Here is a 22,225-nt window from a genome sequence, read left to right on the forward strand (position 1 = left end):
TAGAGGCAGAAAAAGGCTTCTTGAAAAAGCAGATGTATTTTGATTTTCACTGTGCATCCAGCACTATGTCACTAGCTTGCATTTCTTCTTAAATGCATGAAAGGAAGAGCAGTATTTGCTAGTGCCTTGCAGATTTAATGGCTTTCCTCTTCAAAACAAAGATGTTTTAAAATTTATATATGAAACTTCAACAGAAATGTACACCCATGCCGTCTTAGTGTACCTTCATATGTGCATTGTTTCAAACAAGGCTAACCCTTATTAGAGAGCCCCTCTGAGAGCAGTACTAAAGCTGGGACTGCAGCACGGCTATAAATAGGACTGCCAAGAGGAAGTTGTTGCTATGGCAATGCTGGTCTTATTTCTATTTTGACTCAGTAGACCTCTACTGGCATCTACTGTATGCAGGCCTAATTGCATCAGACATCTTATACCTTCATCTCTCACCAGGAAGCATAAATTAAGGCTTGTGTTCTCCACCAACATCGTTTATTCTTTTTCCATGATCATACAAAAGGAAAAAAAATTACACACGAAAAAGAAAAAAGCCAAACACTCCTTGTATTCAGCATCTGACTTTTAATAGGTAAACTAAAAATTCTCATTTTTCCTGTCAGTTTTCTTTTCAAATTTTGACAAATTCATCATTCAAGACAACATGGTTTTCCACTTGCATATTGGCAGCAGATCAAGTTTCCTCAGTTCTATTGACACATATCTGTGTTATTTTTAAGTCAAATAGCTTGTATTCTGTAGTCATAATCCCAGATCTAGTCCTGACAAGTTAGAGGACAGAAAACTCTTGTTACAAGCCAAATCTTCCACAGAACTGACAAACTTGCTTTGAAAAGATGGCCACTCCTGCCAAAGAGAATCGCATTCCTCTCCTTTCTAACTTGGCTCCTTACTCCTCGCTTCTCTGACAGCTTCCTTCGAGGTGATGTGGTCACCGGTGCTGCGGTCACACTGCCAGACAGAGGTTTCAGAATATGAATAGATTACACAATCATTCTGTAAAAAAAACAAACTTTAGCGAATATCCACCTTTGAAGTATCAGCTTTCACTTAAGTACAAGATATCTTCTGAAAGAACTTGCGGAATCCTGCTTAGTACAGGCCCTTCCAGATCGTAATTGTATGGAGTTATTCAAGCAGCTCATTTCCTAGCACAAGTTAAGATAGTTTGACATACTCACAATTCTCTAAAACCCTCTTAGTTTTCAGCAAAAGAGAAAGTACCCCAATACCTGCATAGGTATTTTTTGTTATACTTGCATAAAACAGTTGTCTGCCAAGACATAATCCCTAGAGGAAAACAAAACAAAACAAACTGACCCCATTTTGAGCTAAATATGTTAAGTTACTTCATCAGAAAGGATAATGCTTTTTAATAAAGTCAAGGAGTACAGAATGCAAACTAGAACACAATAGTGGCCTTTAGAAAGCATGGTCTAAAGTACAAAACGTTTGGTCACATGATGTGGCGATACAGACACCTTTACTCGTATTAGAAACAGATCCCATGTTCCTCTGCCTTACCAAGGGGATTACAGACAGCCCTGGAGAGCATTCTGCTCCCTCTGCTCCTGCCAGCTGGCTCAATGGCAGCAGATATTCTACAGAAAAGGAGAAAAACTGAACCAATGTACATCTACCGGTATCATCCACATCAGAGTGAAAAAAATGGTATTTAATTAAATAGAAGTGGAGGGGATGCCACTGAACCCTAAACTGCAGAATATGTAAGCAGGGATTTCAAAGATTCTTACATGCTCTTAATAAATCATCGAGCTTTACAGAAACATGCAGGCACCCCAAATACAGCTAAAATATAGAGAAATCTTGCTGTTTGAAAGTTACTAATATTGTGTTTACAAAATTTAATTCATGCCTGCATTTAAGTGCAGTAGCAAATGCCACCTGCTGGTCAAGGATCAAAGTGTGAGATACCAAAGCTGTAATACGAAACAGTGAATTTTTAAAAAGTACTTTATTATTTATGTGTAGCATAAACGACTAAATAACTCAGATTTTTCAGAAGATAAATAATCTACACCACCAACTTTCTAATTACAGAATATTTTTCCTAGTGAGGCAGTAGTAACGGGTACATATCTTTATTTATTACCAGTCTAAATATATTCTTAAATAGCATCTGTTTCGAATTCAAGACAGTTTTAAGAATAAAAAATTGTAAAAAAAAAAAAAAAAAAAAAAAAAAAAATTAAAAACATTCCTGCATGTATGGAATAAAGACTTCAGGCAACAGAGACCCTGGAAAAAAGCTTCAGAAGTGAGTATAGATAAAATATGCCATTACTTGTAATTCTCTGAACAAAATGAAGCAACTCATACTGCATGTCAGTTTAGCATACAATAACATGAGTGACAATAGGTAAAAAGACATCATTCCTTAAAACTGTATCCTCAAGAAGCCACAGCCCTGCAACTGTATTTTACTGTCCTTGAAGCTAGTTTTCTAAAATTAGATACACTAACATGAGTACTTGTAGTTGTATTTATCTTTAACTTGATTTAAAGAGAAATAGGAGCAAGCAATAATTAAAAATTTATCCTGAAAATCACTGTGTTTTATGTTGTGAAATACCACCAAGAGCAGCTTCTCATAATAGGTCACCTCAAAGCATTGTCATTACCCCATTTTTCAATACCACTGTTATACAAGAAATCACTAAACTCATATTCAAGTACAATTTGACCATGCAATTATCTTTCCCTTTGCCAACTGAGATAATGAACACGCTCATAGGTAAAGACATTTTTATGGTATAGATCCAATCCATTCGATACTGAGCAGTATTAGGTATTGAAATTCATTCTATATTTCCCCACCACCACTGATTTCTATTTCTGATATTTACAGAAATGAGATGTTTACAGCAACGGAGGTCATCTCAACACTCACACACCTTTAATTCCATTCTCACCTTAGTCTCAAAAGGTGAGAGACCTACCTGACAAGAAAATGTTGTGACAGATCCAAAACCTAAGATTTCCAAGCCAAAAAGCTTTGGGAGTCTTGGTCTGATCTTCTACTGACTAATTACAGATTAGGCTTAGGCTTATTGAGTGATGACCTTGTATGAAAACAAAGCAAATAAAACAAATACCCAATAATGACAGGGCTTTTTTGTTCATTTTTTAAGAGATGCCATTCATATTTCTTTTGATTTCTCCTGAGCAGCGGAACTCTTGCTAGGAAAAAAGCACAAACCACACACAGGAAACCTACACAGGTCAGAATTTGGTTATTGTGACAAATGACATATGTCCAAATATTTTCATCCTTAAAAGAGAGATCTCTGCCAAAAAGCCTGGAGTTGCAGAAATGCTCACGCCTGCAAAAACAGAGAGCTTCAGTGCACACCTCCACTGCAGACTGCATTCTGCCAGAGGGAACACAGAATTAAACTAAAAAGACCTCTACCATTGAAGGGTGTGCATGTGTCGGGGAGCATTCCTGCCAATAACTGGGCATGCTGCTCTTAATTTTAGAGGGATATGGTCATCCTATTCATGAATACTACTACTACCACAAAGAAGAATATTTTGGATATTCCCATTTTGAATTGGCAAAAAAGTCTTATGATAGCATCACGTGGGCTCTTCTAATTTCTGGGAAGCAAAAGTCCCTCTGATTTGGTAAAGCAGGAAGATACACTATCTTGAATTCATCATCTTAATTTACTTGAAACTTTTTGAGAAAAAAAAAGGACTAAAATTTTGTAATTAGCCAGAGACTTCTTTTCCTCCTCCTGGAAGAACAAACGTGTTTCACTCACAGCCATTCTCAGATGTTCATAACTTTTCCTAACAACCTCAACACAGAACTGTTATTTCTGGGAGTCACATGGCATGTGGGAAGATTCTGGTTTTCCTCCAATTCCGCTCAAGTTAAATCCTACTCAAGAAAACTGCCAAAATGAGGTGCCAGTTGCAATACATTGTATGAATTTTTAAACTGATTTCCACAATAGGAACCATGTTCCCACACTTTTGGGGGTGACAGGGAGGAAACTGGAGGAAACAGTATTATTTAACTGGAATATCAAAATAATAAAGATACTTACTGAGTAACTGCAGTTACTGAGCCCTCTCCTCACCTTCCTATTATGATAGAAAAACAATACTTAAGTTATGCAGAAATGAAAACCTAAATGAATACGTATCTGAAGTGAACTGCTTATGTGTTAGCAAATAACCTACTTCAATGTTTCCATTCCTTTGCCTCTATAAAGATGACACTTCCAGAAGAAAAAATATCAACTGATTCATCTGCCAATTAAGGCAAACTATGTATTATTTTAACTTCTGAAAACACTGCTGGTACCTATTTTTTCTGAAAAACTGTGAGAGGTTAACAACACTAATGTATTGTCTAATGTATCTGTGCATAGCTCCTGGTGGGCTTCTGGGCATTCAGGATGTCAAACACAACCAAGTTCTGAAGATGAACGGCTTTGGGGACTCCGAGCTGAATGTATTTATAAGTTCTAGTTGGCCTGAAATCTAAATTTGAATTACCTTTCCAAGTAAGTCTTATATCAATGCAGCCTGTATTGTACTAATGAAAGTAAAAATAATACTTCTGCACGCCATACAGTTTCTTACAGAACTTTTCAGAGGTTGCTGAATAGATAGGTCGTGGTGGGTGGGAGGGTAATATCAGAATGGGATCATACTACATTAATCCTTAATGATCACATTGATTTGCACTAACAGATTGTGCTGCTCTTTCCTTAGTTAAAAGGAGACAAGTATTAGAAGATTCATTACTCATCTGGATTTTGCTGACAGTTTAGAAACTGGCCACTTTGATGGTTCTGGAGATTCATTTGTCACAATTACTAGATTAACTACTTCTCTGCACCCTCATTATCTTTGGGTATACGTTCAGTAAGATGTCTGACCATGGCGCAATTAACAGCAGAATAAATACAATTGTAGTCTATACTACATTAACCATAACAGCTTCAGTAACTTGAAATTATGTCCAGCTCCAGCAACTAGACTAGCCTCTGTGCAAAAATGTAACGCACAAGATACATTTAAAGCTTAACAACTATCTCCAGGCTTTGTGTAGGATAACACACCTCATGAACTCTAGGAACTGAGCAGCATATTCCACTTATATCGGTAGTTCAGATTCAAGAACTTTATTAAAGCACCTCATTAATGTTCATCACCACCCTCCCCCAAGACTGTAGCATTAAGCTGTACTTAGTTTGTTAATCTGTTATTTCTCAGAATTAACAAAAGCACACATGGCAAGTTGTTCAGAACAGGACACCAAATTTGTTTCTATCTTCTTAAGCTTGCTGCACAACCACTCACTTGCATGTACCTTAAATTCCTTCGTAACACTCTACGCGGCCTACATAGAAAAGATTGTCAAACCTAACCTAAAATAAGCTCATCTTACTCTTTAATTACAAGAACTTCAGCTAGAAGACCAGAACTTTATACTTCGCTGGAAAAGTTGCATCATCATAGTCATTCATGTTGAAATACAAAGTTTTTTTGAAGAAAAACAGCTTCCTCCAAGAAATAGAATACGTACATATATATTATCCGTATGAGAAAGGAAAGAAAAGCTGATATCCTGGGTACAAATTCTGTTTTACTTAAAGCAACCAGCTCAGCAAATTCACATAAGAAAAGTGTATTTTCAGTAGAGCTTCAAACAAGCCCATAACTAATAACACTGATAAAATACTGGCAGTCACCTAGAACAGACACAAAAATAACAAAGCAACAAACTCAGAATCAACCTTTAAATCTTTTCCTTGTCTACAAAGACCAACTTCTCTCAACGCTATCTAACAACCCCGCTCATGTTTCTTGGTAAATATTTCAAGCATAAGATTCTGAACGCCAAATTATGAGTAGCGTTTTAAGTGAATATATGCTATGCACTTTTTTTGAAACAGGAATATGAGTTACTTTAAGTTACTTGTTTCACTCCCTGAACAGAGTGAACTGACATCCAGAGATACACAGACAAGTGACAGCCAGAGCCACACGGGAAAACAAGAGGTCACAGTCACACCCCATACAGTGCGCAAGGGGGGCAACCTCAGATGTTCTCTCTGCTTCTCCTTTCAGCATCGTTTTGCACCCTTGTTTTGCAATCAAATAGCTCTTTGCGGTAATTTTGTCCCACAAATTACATGTTCAAATATTTCTAATTTCAACCCGACTGCTCAATATACTGAGTTTTCTACCATACATTTCACCTGTTTTCATTAATCTATAAGTGTGGTCTAAAAATAATTGGTGACCTGAAATATAATACTAAGGCTTAAATCTGAAAACAATTTCCAAAAAATCTGACTAATTTTTAAATCAAAAATGATAGTACTCATATTAGTGTTTGACATGCTTAAATCAGCATCCTCAAATTCAAAAGTGTCATTGCTAAAAAAAACAAGTGTTGCATCAGCCAAGAAAATGGATTAATATCACACTTCTGAACAATAAACACTTTTAATTGGCTGGCATATTACAAGTTAAGAGAATAAGTAGTATATAGAAACAAAAGGCACATTTAGGAAGGCCTGCTTTTTGTCCTAAATCAAATGAAGCACAACTCAGGGCCTCCCAAGATAATATGTTGATTCAAAAGATTGAAATAGGTCTGATAAAGATATGATAGCAACCTAGAGATCAATTACTGATGCAACAGGCTGAAATAAAAAAGATAAAGGAAACTATGCCTTCTTCCTTGCTTACTGATAACTAGTGAACTGTTAATACATAGCTTAAAGTAAAAATATTTTCCTATGCTCTGTCATTAACTGTGTACTTTGGGAACAGCCATGATACCAAGTCAGGGAACATACGACATGAGAGCATACCAGAATCCCCGCTACTCAGTCAAAAACGAGAATTTTGCAATAGAACTGTAAGAAATGAAGCAGAGGAAGGGCTAACAGGCAAGAAAACAAGTCCTGGTGCACGACAGGGATCTGAATTAGGGATCTGACGTAGGACAGAGGTAAAACAAAAAAGGGGCTAAGGAAGGACATGATGAGCTCCATGTCTGAAACAAGTACTGTGAGCAGAGGCAAAACCTTACTTTGAGCATAAGATATAGAGCAATAAAACACAGGTTCACCTGTATTCTCCCAAACAAAGAGACTAACTGTATTCTTTCACACTAAAAGGGGGAAGAAGTGCCAGGTATCACTATGGCCTCATTAAAAAAATAATGAAAAGCAAATCAGACAAAAAGCAAAAGATGATGTACAGACAAGTCTCCAAGTATGTAGTTAAAATTTGCCTAGATTAAAAAAAAGAAAGTCTATCCTACCACTGTTCATGGAGTAAGGGAAGAAATGCCCAACTTCTCCCTGTTATAATTATTCAGCCATTTAAACTTAAAGGACACTTTAAGACTCATGTCTATAAACAATTCCAGCCTTAATTCCTTAATTTGGACAATAATTTTAGAGGGCTGCAGCCCCATACAGATTCAACACAATCTCATTATCTCAGCTTTTTTCACTTCAGTTCCTAAACTGAAATGTAAACTGAATTTAGTTACTGACTGCCAACTGCGCATAACTGAAGGACAAAACACCCACTTTAATATTCTTCAATATTTTAGTTACTTCAGACTTAGGAATAACTGACTCAAGATATGAATACCAAGCTACGGACAGACTTTGGGCATGCTGAGAGAAACAATACATCAAACATAAGTTTTTGTTAAATCTTTTTTGCTATTGTCCTTAATTTATACCTGATGTTGCTAAGGATACTGGTTGAGATGTTAAAGTTATAAAACTCACTGGTTGCAGCACCACTAACGTGTTGATCTCTACATGAAATTAAAAAAAATGTCTTCCAACTTCAGAGTGTTCTCTTCAGCTATATCCAAGACTGCAGCATGAAGAGTGACCAGACCAACAAAAAACAAACACAAGCATGTAGAACTAATGCTATTTGGAACACAGGCTAAGCAATAAAAACACCCAGTCTGTTGTGGATTGTGTTTGTCTATGTTTGTGACCTAACAGTACTCTTCTAGTTCCCAAATTATGATGTAGTTTGGGCTGCAAAGACAATTAATGTTCTTTTTATCAGGCTTTGTTAAAATGCTGGTGTCACCCCTGTGGTGCTGCTTGTTGGAGTTACAAAGACAAAAATACCAACAACTGAATGACTACAAGAGGTAACTACACACATTTACGCCGGTAAGCCACTCACACTCCAGTGAGCGTACAACACAATCGCACACTCAGATACAGCCATGGAACCAGGCATTCCAGTAACGCTTCCTCTGCTCTCCCTAGATTCATCTGTCTTATTTTACAGCTGCCTGCAACCTAAGGAAAAAATGAAATCCTTGGCTGCCTTAGAGATTTATTCACTTTCATGGCTTTGATGATCTGGGGAGGTGAGATCCTGTTAGCTAAATCCTAATATTTAAGTTGGACCACATCCTGTGGGGACAGAAGAGATCCCAATTGATCATTATAAAGAAAATACTAATCTTTATATAACTTTTGAGTTGTTTTTCTATGACTCCATAATTACAGAGTAAGAAAGGCAAAGATTTTACTTTCCATCAGCCAATATATTTTAATAGGCACTTGAGACATTTAATACATTTTGAAAAGCCTATAACATAGAGGGAAGCAATATTTCTTTTATGTTGATGTAAATTCACAGAGAAAACGTTAACAAACCAAAATACCATAAAATAATTGAGCTCACAACTTTCAGTATACATCGCATTTTCCTTTACAATATCAGATCATTCCGATGTAGGGCTGAAATGAAGATTGAGTCTCCCTGGCTTGCTCATTTTAAGAGAGGATTTACACAATTTGCTCCAGTTTTGCTTCAGCTTTTTATGAATAATAAACATAAAAGCCTTGAAACATGGCCAGAAAGGCCAATGGATAATACACGACCCCATTAGGAGGCACTTTACCCAGAAATACGTAGAAAACCTGCTCTGCCGTAGAAGCCAAAAGTTTGCAAAGTACTTTCCCAGAGTCCATTTAGATTTAAAAATAGATAAGTAGTATTATGATACAGCAGTCACATGTGGTACATTTGATCTATTTTGAGCTAAAATTAATAAGCACTTCAAGAACGTGAAGTAAATTGATATACTAATTGCCATAAAATAAGGTATAGTTTTCTCTCTGTAACGGACTTGCCAATTCAAAAGCATGACTGGCAAAAAATGAAGATACACATTATTTTAAGTTACCACAAGCGTTACTACAAGCCTCCAATAATTATGAGAGGACACAGTATAACCCTGTATGCCTAAGTCTTCTAAGAAGTTAATTGTTTAACAAACACTTGCAGTTAGTTACCAGTTTTCAGATGAAAGGTGCTTAATAGTGACAACTAGTTTTTAAAAACTAGTCATTTTCCTAGAGGATATCCTCTCCCCAGCAAAATTCAGAAATGGTTAAAAGCGATAGGACTCTTAAGCCTGATTGCCTTGCCTCTGCCTTGTTTTTCTGGAACATCACGACTGAGAAGTGAGGATTTAGACAATCACATGATTCCCAAGTTTAACAGCCCAGATTTTCAGTGCATCGAGCCTACGTAGGAAGGTCAACAAATACTGTGGTTTGACCTCGGTTAAGAGCTGAATCGCATCTACAAACAGTTTTATATTGGAATGCCATAGCAGGACACATTTCTGTTCTTACAGCACAGAAGGGTGTGCTTTTAACTGTGATTTTAAGAGTACTTATAAACAAGTACTTGTTTGTGTAACTTATTTCAAACAGAAAGCTACATTTAAAGCATGTTTAAATTTCGTATTTTGGTATTCAAAAGTAAAAGAAAGACTGAACTAGAATTGTTTTAGTAACATCCCCTCTTTTACACGTGCATTATAACAATCATGTATACCTTTTTCCACAGACTCATACCTCAAGCAGCACAGTGTATTGAACTGCTCTGGCACTTGTTCAGCACTATGCAGTGAAGGAAACTTCTCTGTAAGGCTCTTTAGCACAAGGTGGAAAGACACACAGCTCCAGAAAGCTGCAGGGCACTCCGATGATGGCTACTGAATGCCACCCTTGCGATGGAGATGTTATCCTGCCTTGTGACAAGTTCCTTAAACCAAATTATTTTCACCTGCATGTACTGCTGCTTTTCTATCCATCCTATCATGACCAAAAAGTGTTTGGACACCTGTTTCCCGAAGAAGAATTAACATTTGTAACTGCCACAGAAAGCTATATAATCGGCACCTATATACTTCAGAGGATTTCATGTATTATATGCCCTGAAAAATAAACCTTTATCACATCTGGCAGAGCTCCCTAAAAGAAAGGTAAACATTTTACCTTCATCTCTTCATGCTTCAGTTCCCTGCTAGTAAAATGGAAACACCAGAAGCTCATTTAATGAGATATTGTAAAGGTAATTTCAATGTTTGCAAAGCAGCTGTATACTAAATTTATTTTTGTAAAAAGCTCACAAGGAGAAGAATAACATGCAGTAAAAAGAAAGACTGATATGTACTGCAAACAAAATGTAAGAAAAAAATTCTTCATGAGTACAGCTCAGTGTCCTGTGCAACAAAGTTAACAAGATCCTTTCAGGGGATGAGGGATAAGCCAGTGGGAGAAGGAGCATATGATCTTGTAATTTTCTCTATTATGACACATCTGCACAAAGGAGCTGCAGTGGTCATCCAGGTAATTTTAATTCTGCATTGCCTACTTTTTTAAAATTGATATTGCAACATAAGCAGTTTCTTTCTCATTTTGACTAAAGAAGCTTAAAGTTTTATTTTTTAGAAAAGAAATCTATGAGCCAAGTATCACCTTATGGCATTATCTAGATCAAGAGGTCATTCATCAGCTGTGAAGGGAGGTCTCTCTCTCTCTAACATACTTTCAGAGAAGTTTTTTATCAGAAGAATGGCAGATTTTGAAGATACTTGGTTCCTTTCATATTTCCAATTGCAAACAATTATTTGTATCTCCTTGCCTTCTTTTCAGGTTTCTTTCTAATCCTTACATTTACTTTACCTGTACTACGACTCGGAAGAACACCTGCACTCACAGATCCAGAATCTTATCATCCCTTAACTGCTTAAGTACCCTGGAATATAAAACAGCCAAGATTTCAAAGGCTACTTAATCATTTCACTTTTTAATACAATGAAGAAAATTGGTGTAATACTGCATTGAAGATTTTTTCTCCATAACGTGATTAGAATTGTAAAAACATAAAACCATGTTTGTTTTATTCTCTATCATATTGCTAAGCTTTGTTAACATATTAAATCAAATATCTTCACATCGAACTTCAATAGAAAATAGTTTGAGGTATTGCTATAAAAATCCTAATCTGAACAAAAACATCATAAACATAAAACTAATCTGGCTGAAACAGAACTAAAGGAAAAGACACTTAAAAAGAGTTCACCAAAAAAAGAGTCTGTGTGTATGCTAAATACATCTGAAAAATCCAAGAAGAATTATATTAAGAATGCACAAGAATAACAGAAACAAATTCAATTCCCTATAAATTAATAAATTACTTGCGCTCAGAATAATAATGCTTATTTTACATTGTGCAGGCAAGGAATCCTCTGATTGTTATCAGAGCTCTAAGAGCATAGAGTTCATTTTTAAGCTGACTCTTGATGAACCATAAAGGTCTGACAGAACTGATTTTTTTTTTTAAAACCTGATTTAAAAAAGTTACTCAATTTATAAGAATTGCAAACTTTCTTAGTAGCAAGAAAGCACCAATTTTGCAACATAAACTGAGACACTGTATACAGGCCTGGTGGTGTGTAGTCACAGAATCTCAGAAGCACTTTCTGTACAGAAAGCATATATTGTTATTTAACTGCCCATGAAAGGAAACTTCTGTGCCAGTTGATAAGTCGTGTTTTTACTTGTCGGTATAAATAATAAACTGTAAGTCAAAAGTAAAGGAATATGACTAGATAGCACAGCAAAGTAATCCTCAGGACATTGCATATCACTAAAGCCGTGAGTCAGGAAAGGCAAGGACTGCAAGCCTACATTGCTGCCCACCTGACCTGAGCTGTTGTCTACCTGTTTCCATCATCCACTCCACCACTGGAGCAGAGTAGGCAAGATGCTCTTCTGCAGTTTATCTTGCGTACTTACAAGGAGCATACCTAAATCTTACCTATACCAGCAAAGAAGAAATGAAACTGAGATGTCCACAATAAGTCTCCTTCAGCTACACTCAGCCAGGTTTTCCACAGGCCATATTCCACGGTTTGTGCAAATTGTAACTGAGGCTGTCTTGCTATGCCTTTGATTTCCCCTTCAGAAGCACACACACCTTAACCAAATGAGATGCAGGTACACTCCCCCACTCCTACACTTCTCCTGGCTGAAACACCGCACCTGGGCACTGCATGTGGTTTGATTTGAAAACATTAATTTGATCAGTTTGAGTTTGGGGTTTTTTTTTTATTTCCTTTACCAAAAACAGGAAAGCTGCATTTCCATCCTTCACTTTCACTAAAAATATGTCCCACCATAATACCACAAATGTGATAGCAAAAAGGGGCAGCAAAAGAAATGTATGTCCTAAGGGTCTGAATCATTCTGTTCTTATCAGACAAGATACTGAAAACTACCCTGAAATAACATCAACTTTACTGTAAGCAAATCAAATTATATCTGATACATAGCTCATCATTAGAAGTACTCAAACGCAAGTGCTTCATCCAAAATAGGCACTAATGTTTATCATGTACAATTTCCCTATTATCCTAAAATATAAGGAGATACCTTCATGAAAGTACCTTCATGAGATTCAAAGAGTTAAAAAGTACCCTATGACAGTGAAATCAGGTGTACACAATTTCAGAAGTGTCTTCCTGATGATCTGAGCAGATTAAGTATTTGAGGGGTAAAATTCAGCACGAACGACATTCTTAACAGCCCGTGGTAATTTCTATACTAAATTGTAGAAGATCAAACAAGTAAGACAGATACATGGTGTACAAACACCCGTTTGCAGGAAAGAAATCCCCAACTCAATTATATATATGTGTGTATGTATTTTTTAAGTGACAATAATAATAATGCTTATGATTAAAACCACTTTATTGAAAAATATTTTCTGTTCTTTCCATTAAGATATTCACGTTTTTGATGTTGCTACATGTACTAAAATAGAAACAAAGAATTAAGACAAATCGTCTTGATATTCATAATTTGTTCCCAAGCTAGACTCTTTGTTAATAAATAACCAAGTAACACTGCATCATGCAACTTGAATTAATGGAAATTTTAAACTTGTATTGTCTAACAGAACACCACAGTATCTGGTTTCATTGTAAAAATCTTCAGTTTCTTAAAGTGAAAATGACTTGTCAAAAATACTTTTTGGGGAGGGGTGCTAAAAATTAACTGTACCGTACTACTATGAATAAATGGTGGTAGGAGGAAAGCAGACCACTTACTCATTAATTAGTTCCAAAAATCCAGCTTTGAACATATATATCCAATTTTTTTCTACCTTTAACCGGACACCCCAATCACAGAATATAACAAGCTCATCACCATCACTACTAGACTGCCAGTGATTTATGGCCTATTTGTAAGGAGGTTACGCAGACTGATCCCTGATCTCTTCTAGTATCTCATGTAACTCTACAAAATATTAATGCATATTACAGACTAAAAATTAAGTATACAAGAATGCTACGCATAACTTTTGGAATATTAACTATATATTTCTTTTCCATTTTTTAATTACAAGTCAAACGTACCACTCAACAATATCATATTTGCAAACATGTTTGAACATAAAATGCTGTTCTTGTTCAGGATGTAAATTTGGTTTGCTGAAATAGAAGTTACCTTTGTCCTCACCTTCTCTGACCTGAAACATTCATGGAGTAGGGGGTTTAAAAAAAAAAAAAAAAAAAAAAAAAGAAGTCTTCTTCCACTTGTTCAAACTGATTTTCCTTCAGTTATATGATTTTACTGAAGTATGTCTATAGAGACGGCATTCACATAAGATGTAAACATCAGGATCCTGTTATGACTACGTGTTTGCTTTCTGAAGTTGTAACAACTTGAAGGACCAGATTTATATCTGCTTGTATGTCATCTTTCATAGCTGTTTTAATTTTGCTGTCCCTTCTTAAATACCATCACCACTGACAAAGCTCTTAAGAAGACCTATTAGCCAGAAGTACTTTTTAATAGCAACAATGTCTACACAGTATTTTGGTACTTCACATAGCAGCCATCTAAGTTAAGTTCTAAAATATCCAGTGCTGTGACAATTAAGCTGTGTTTAGACCACAAAACCACACCAGTAAGAACAGGCAGCTATAAAACTGAAGTACTGTTTTTGTTTGTGGTTCAAGAATTGTCTATCAAAGGATACTGCAAAGTTGCTGTTGCTGCAGCAGACAATCGAGTACATTTCAGATAACCGTCCTCCAACCTGCAACTTAATCTTTCATGAAAAAATATGCTCTGCCATATGATGAAATACCGGGGCGGGGGGAAAGGAAAAGCATTGCTATTTTTTATTCAATAGCTCTTGATGTAACCACAAATAGGGAGATTCCCTCTTTGGTCATATTCTTGGAGCATGAGTTGAAGTCCAGCAGCCTCTTGTAAGCAAGGAGGCAAGAGTCCCAAAGAGCAGCCTCCAGAGACTTTTGGATGCTCAGAGCATGATCAGACTCTTTTTCTACCACGTCAGAAATTTAATGCTCCTCAATAACAATGCAGGAAAACCGGGCTTTTACACCCAACTGTGTCAATGGTCTTTTATTTTTATACATAACTCCAGTGTACTTCTGCATTCTGCATGAGGGAAAACATTCCTCATGCTATAATGCTACTGCTGCTACCGGTACAGCACCAAGTGCTTCACAGGGACTAGTGCCACTACTGCTTCACTGTCTTGCATATTCCTTCCTCAGTATTTACCACTACACTTTGACTCTCAGAAAGCCACCAATACTGTATCTTACGCCCATAATGCTGCATGTATCCCATGTTTGCAGCTACAGTGTACATTTTCCCCAAACCCACTAGATGTCACTTCCTCACGATTCAATGTACATTCAACAGGAAATCTAAACTTTCGCACAATTCTTTCCCTCCTCAGTTTATTCAAGCAACCCCACACCATTTGAGAGAAACCCCGATTCTATCCACTGCTCTGCTTCTTGTAAACGTGGCTGATCTCAACTCTGATCTCACAACTTGCAGTCAGCTTCTATAAATCTCTCTCAAGGGCTGCACAAGTATCAAGCAGGATCTCAAGATCAACAAATTTGCTTTGCTGCTCAGCTTCTTCATAACACATCTGAAGGGACTGTGTATGAAAGGCTTCTATTTATGTGCTTTCCATACTGAACTCTACTGTTTTCCCAGACTCCGTATTTTGGGCTAGTCTTCTCAACTAGAAGACTGGCAGTAGAACAAACAAGTTTGTATGCATTAGTGGAAATGAATGAGTCAATTTAGTTGGTGGAGAAAATTACCATGTTCTGAATATAAGTGTGGAAAAGCAGCCAACCACTATTTTCTGTTTGGCGTTTTCACACAAAGGAAGGCAGAGCTACCTCAAGTTATCTTTTGAAATAAAAGGCACTAAGGCTACAAACTGTATTTCTGCTTCACACAGAAAACAAACAAACAACCCCATAGAAAATCAGTGTCTTCGCCAGTGACTGGAAAATTCAACTCAGCTGCAGAAGATGAAAATGCAGGAGATCTTTCGTTCTTCTTGTAAAAGACTACACTACATTTACAGTTCTCATACCACTAGCCCTATTTCATCAGTTAGGTAGCTTCAGCAGCTGGTTTCTTCGCATCTCTTGTACTACAACACTGGGCTGCATGTCTCGTCTTCCTCCTGTCACTCCCTACCCACATGCTGTATCTAAAATGCCCATCCATGCATTAGTCATCTTCCAGTTTTATTTGTCCTAAAAAATTCTTGAGCACATTCTGGAGTAATTAAAAATATAGAGAGGAAAGCTGGTGATCCTCTCACTAACTGTCAAAATAGATCATGCTCTGATGACCACAAAGGCAGTCACACTTAACAGAACTAAAATATCACAATTACTACTTAATCACAGCAGTAAGCAAAAATAGGGCAAACGCTGCTGATAGCATTTGAGAGGGGCATGTCAACGTGTACCTTTAGAAAAATCAGTCAGCAGCATTGCTGGTTGAAGGAAAGGCTGATCCCCTCAAATTAACAACCACCTCAGGTTAACACACCTAAGAGGTGAGGCAATCAGCACCATGTGATGGCTAGCCTCTGCTCCCTCCCGTCAGAGAAAGCTTAGTGTGCTCTCTGCAGTGGCAAAACCCCCTCACCTTTTCTGCATCCCCTCTTCGTGTCACTGCAATACAAGGTAGGGCCACAGTTTAAAACAGCTCCATGAACTGAATGAGTTGAACAGGAGAGCTAGGGGAAGCAGAGGTTTTAACCCAGGTACTTCAGTGACTTTTTCAGAGCCATCCTCAAAACCACCGTATCAGGATAAGGTGAGTAGCAAACTGTAGTGCAGTGCACAACAGCAGGGGCGATCAGGGAGCTTCCACGGCAGCTTTGCTGCCAAAGAAAATCAGTCATGGAACTGCTTCTTAAGCAGCACGTTGAAGAAAACTTTGTAATTAGAGTCTCAAACAACAATCCGGAGACAATATGACCATGTTTTTTTTTTTGTTTTGTTTTTAAAAAGTTGTCATACTGGCAAAAATCGGGATCTGATCTGAAAACACAACTCTCACCCAGCAGAAACTCTAAAGTTGCTCCAACGGGCCTTCTGGAAAGGCATTTTAAGTAGTACCAACAAGTAATTGTGGCTATAACTGGTTTAGACATTAAACCAAACCATCACACAACACTGTCCTGAGGTTGAAAAGCACAATGGCTACTTGGCTAAATTATGTTCTATATTCTCACTGTAAATTACTTAGCAAATGCTTTTCTTTAATAAATGGCGTGCTTTCAAACATCTGCTAAAAACAAAGAAAAGTCCTCTTCTGAAGGAAACAGTTTTAAAATAGCAGTTCAGGTCCTGAAAATAGCAAACTTCTAAAGAGACACTGTCCCTTAAAGACATATTCCCATTTGAAGGCATAGAAGTAGCACCAACAGTTATCATGATAAAAAGATCAGGCCAGAAGCACCACTTTGGTGCAGAAAACAATGGACTTCTGCAGCGCAATGGAAAACTGCCTTATGTCAGACCGCAGGAAAACAGCCCAGAACAGTTCAGAATACAGGCAGTGCATAAAGGTCGGGCTGTGGGTAAATAAGGGACTCAACAAGTATCAAAGTAAAACACTAAAGATAGCTGAAGCTACACAATATGCCTAGCACACCTGCCTTCTGTGGCAGAAGCAAAATAAGCAACTGGGCTTTGTGTACCTGGAGTACTGCAGCTGTCTGCTTGCAGACTCTGTGTCTGGTTCTGCCCCCCCCAAGTACAAGAGAGATGTGGGCATACTGGAAAGAGCCCAATGTAAGGCCACCGAGCTGATAAAAGGAACGGAGCACTTTTCCTATGAGAGAATTGGGACTGTTCAGCACAGAGGAGAGGAGATTGGGGCACAGGCTTGCAAAGATGGAGCCAGGCTCTTTTCAGTTGTGCCTAGCAGCAGGACAAGAGGTACGGGGCACAAACTGGAACTCAGGAGGTTCCATCTAAACATCAGCAAGCACTTCTTTCTGTGTGGGTGAGGAGCATTGGCACAGGCTGCCCAGAGAGGCTGCGGGGTCTCCTCCTCAGCGATCTTTAAAAGCTACCTGGACATGGTCCTGGGCACCCTCCTCGAGCAGGGGTGGGACCAGACGACCCTCTTACCTCACCCTTACATTTATACACCTGCCCTCTGAGGCTCTACCTGATGCAGGACCCCTCCATCAGCTCTGACCCAGGAGGAAGTTCTGCAGAATGACCCTGACCCCCTGGGATCTACTCCCACTCCTTCAGGCTGAGCACCTCTGGCCAGCCATCGTCAGCTCCCTCTGCAGGGAGGGAAGAACATGGACAAAACCCAGACCACGCTCTGCTTAGCACTCCCCTTGCCTCCATACCTTTACATTTCTTGACCCACGTTCCTCCTTTTATCAGCAGTTGCCCTGCAAATTATCTGGTGCCTCACCATTCTCTTTTCCTTTAGTTGCTCATTCGCAAGGAGGGCTCTAATGTTTTATCAGGGATAAACTGGTATCGGTCCAAAAGGAAAGAGACAACAGAAACACCGGCTGCTTAAGAAAAGCAAGAACAGGCCACGCACAGGGCACTTCTCCCTTCCTGTGGCACACACAGTTGTACAAATCGTATCCTCCCACAGCTGTTCTATTCTAGACCGGGGAGTTGTCACTCAGAGCGATTCTTCACATGGAAACCATTCAGGACCTTTTACCATCCTTGCTGCCCTTCTGTGAACCTGTTCCTGGGTGTTCAGCTTGCATGGGACACGTTTGATACAATTAACTGAAAAGTCAATACATTTATTATGCCAAAGGGAAAGCTACCAAAGGTAACAAATGTTACCCAACAACAAAAACAAAAGGGGAAAAAAAAAAAACAGGGGCTTGAAATTCAAGAATGTTCTAGCACAAAGTTCAACATTAAAAAAAACTAAGTTAATATGCAAATTAAAGGTATCTTGTGTATGAATAGTAAACATGCAATAATTCTGTAGGCAGAATAAAAAAAAGCAATTGTCTGGCAAAAAATAGTGTCATAAGAATAGGCAAAAATTAGACAAACTACATGGTTCTTGGTATCAGAGCAGTCTGAGTGAAAAACTGAAGCTAATCTGGTTTCCCTACCAGTTTTACATTTGATCCTCAGTCCAAAAGAAAATCAAAGATGAAAGAAATCTGCTAATTTGCAAAAGAACCACCAGACACCCCAAAAAAACATTAAGAAGCACTACACATCCTGAACTTCCCCATTAATCCCACATCACATGAAGCTGTTGTAGACCTACACTAATTGCAAAACCAGTTTGCAATTTCAGATTCATAGAAGCCATTACATTATTCAGCACCTTATTGCTGAATAACGGTGCTGCAGCCCAGCAGTGCAGGACCTTGTAACCCATCATCCACACAGCTGAGTGCCGGTGCTGGGACGTGGGGACATGCACTGTGCCCTTAGTCCTCGACTTCATGGGATGTCTCCTTTCCATCACACAGCTTTTCATACGGACCAAATGTGACTCTAGGTTCCAATTTTAAAAGCCTGCCCAGTACAAAGCAGTCTTCCAGCAGTCAGTGAGGATACACCTCTGTTCATCACAATACCATCTCCTATTAGGAAATACCAAGCTCTTTCAGATCAGTATGGCATGATTTTAGCCACGTAATGCTTTGTCTCTCACCACATTGCCCAGTTTTCAATGAGAAATCCTGACTAAAAATCCAAGCTTCCTATTAATTAATTTATGGATCAGTTAATAATAAAATGTTTGAATACAGGTAATTTGCATTAAAAACTTTATCTTAATGATAGATCTGGCGCAGTTAAGTCACACTTTTCCCAGTGAAAGGCTAGATTATCATATGCTTAACAATTAGAATTTAAATATACAATAAAGCTATCACTGTTACCTGCTGTAAGACAAACAAAGAATTTCAAACTGCCTAATATCATATTAATCAAAACTAACCTTAATTACTATTACAGCGTACCTGCTGATTTATCTGAGTACATACACCCTTAATTATGTCACTTCACACGAGGGAAGAGCAAATGGATTCCAGATAGAGGCAAAATAGCAATCTTTTTTTGTCTTTAAAGTCACCTTCTTTGTGCCAGAAACGCAGCTTCCTTTGTTTTAATTCCTTGAATCATGTTGCGACTGTGGAAGTCTGAGGGTTTATAGACCAGCAGTAACAGCAAGTGCAGTAGGTTATCAAGTACGCACTTGCTGCAAGCAGCTTAAATTGAATGAAATAAACTAGAGTTCACCATGTCTTCTCTTTACACATTCCAGTATTTTAACAAAGGGATAAACAAGAGGCAGACATAACAAAACTAACCTTTACATACCACCCAGATGAGACATACCTTCATCTACTATGTGGAAGGCAGATTTCTAGGCTTCTCATTTTAACATCACAGGTAAGCTATCTTACTATTTCACTTAGTCCATCAAACAGACACTACCTGTCAAGAAACCATCAGGGCAAGGTAGAAGAGTAATTCTCTGCCATTTGTAAGGAGCAAACTTAGCTCAAAACACTCATCAGGCTTTCGCTAGTAGAAAACAGCCATGTCATGGAAAATACTTTTGTTTTCTCATAGTCTAGAGACCCATTTATCTCTAATACGTAGAGCATATTTACATAACTCTTCTGAAAGACTTTCTGAAACCCTCAAAGCTATGGCTCAAAACTATGAATAGGCCAAAGTACAGAAACTGAAAACAAATTGTCTAGTCTCAAGTTATTAAAAAAAAAAATGTGGCTGTTTTTTGTTTCTATTGTTTGTTTAAACACACACATGCAAAGTGCTTCCAACCCTTCACTACATTTGAAAACAGTACACAACACACACGGCAAGTCCTCACACCCTAACCCTTACTACGCAAACACTTACACAGAAACACATTAATTAATACACGTGTCCACTAATGTACGCGAGAACTCATTATACTATAAGCTACCAAGCTGTCTATGATTGTAGATGAACCCCTCTTATCAAAGAACAGCTGAAAACAGTTTAATGAATGAACAAGTGAACGAATGAAACAAAAAACTTCGGTACACTTGTTTGAACATCAAATTGGCAAAAGACAACTGAAGTTAAATACAAAATTAAGTTAAAAAAAATATTGTTTTAAAGATTTATACGTGTGGAGATGGAAAGAAGCAATGTTTTACTATATCTTCTCAACCCTTTTAGCTCTAAATGCTTGAGTAAACCAAGCCCAACTGCTAGGTGCTAACACCTCTCACTAAAAACTGAGCTGTGAGACAAAGTAATTTGTTACATGAACACAGGCAGACGGCAAAGAGGTGGTTTGGAGTAATCATTTTAGCAAGAAGTTAGCAGGGTGAGGTCTTAGGAGACTGTTGAGTTAATCTAAGAGCTCAGCACTGAGAAGAGAGCCCTTCTTCCTTGCCACCTCACCATTTCATTGCCAGAAGCACTTTCACTGCTTCCTTTGAATCTGTCTGTTGCCATCTGACACCTCAGCAAAGTGATTTGGCTTGCAAAATAATTGTAGATAACGTAAAGGAATAAAAGCCAGTTTTTTGCCTATGTAAAGCAGCTTAACAATGGATTGGAAAAACATTGGAATTGTGACATGTGAAGGGACTAGGAATAAAAACATGCTTCTCCACAGCACAAGCCACCAGATGGGCTCAGCTGTTTTGTGAAACCTTACCCTTTAGTGGACGTTGCTCTGCTGTGACGCTGAAGGAACAGCTAACAGGATGCCAAACGGCAGGCTCAATAAAGCAGCATAGATTGCCATCCACTTGTGCTGACCCCTAACACAACAGGCAGAGCTACCTCAGCGTCTTCCTTTTAGTTCCCCGTAGGGCAACACACACGAACACACCCTGAGAGCGCTTTGTCCCGATTCTCCAGCTGCACAGACCACTAGCCCCACTTTTATCTTCTATTTCCTATCTGTCTGTATTCACCTTACTATCCAGAACTGATCTTGTATGCTTTGGAGAATAAATTCTGTTTGGTGTTTTTACCAAGCGGGATCGTAATTCACAGCCAGCCCGCCTGACCCCTAGGATAACACAAATAAATAATGCTACACACAGGAATGAAAGTAATCCTCTCCCAATGTACCAGGAAAAAAAATGGAGGAGGGCAAACATTTCTTCAGTTTGCAGTTCCTAAAACAACACATTTCTCACTTCACTTACCTCCACCGAGCTCCACCGCTACTCTGCCCTGTCCCCCAATCCCCAGGAAACGTTTCTACATCAGAAGATAAAACCCACGTGGGGCCAAGGGGACGTGCAGGTTACCTCAGCCCCAGCATCACGGCTCCCCTTGCAGCACCTGCAGGCTCTCACCTCAATGCTGGTGCCGGTACCTGCACTGGTGCCACCACCATCCTAGCTCCAGGCACTGGGATCAGGCAGCTGCTCCAGGTTAACCTAAGTCCCTCCCGCTTTCCCTTTTTTTGCAGGGTTATTTTTAACCTAGATCAATCTCAGATTCAGTTCACCTTGTTGTCTCATA

At 38.3% G+C, this 22,225-nt stretch overlaps 1 protein-coding gene and 1 long non-coding RNA gene across 2 annotated transcripts in view; both read right to left on the reverse strand.

Moving 5' to 3' along the window:
- Window positions 1–22,225, reverse strand: part of PRKACB (protein kinase cAMP-activated catalytic subunit beta) — a 68,612-nt gene that overhangs the window by 40,786 nt on the left and 5,601 nt on the right. The window lies entirely within an intron of this gene.
- On the reverse strand, window positions 473–12,350 carry LOC311440958. The gene is made up of 2 exons (XR_014695671.1): window positions 12,167–12,350; window positions 473–966 (listed from the first exon to the last, which is right to left on the reverse strand). It is a non-coding gene; the product is annotated as an uncharacterized lncRNA (long non-coding RNA).

The sequence above is a fragment of the Aythya ferina genome (genome assembly GCF_964211825.1).
Source record: "Aythya ferina genome assembly, chromosome: 8".
NCBI classification, from domain to species: domain Eukaryota; kingdom Metazoa; phylum Chordata; class Aves; order Anseriformes; family Anatidae; genus Aythya; species Aythya ferina.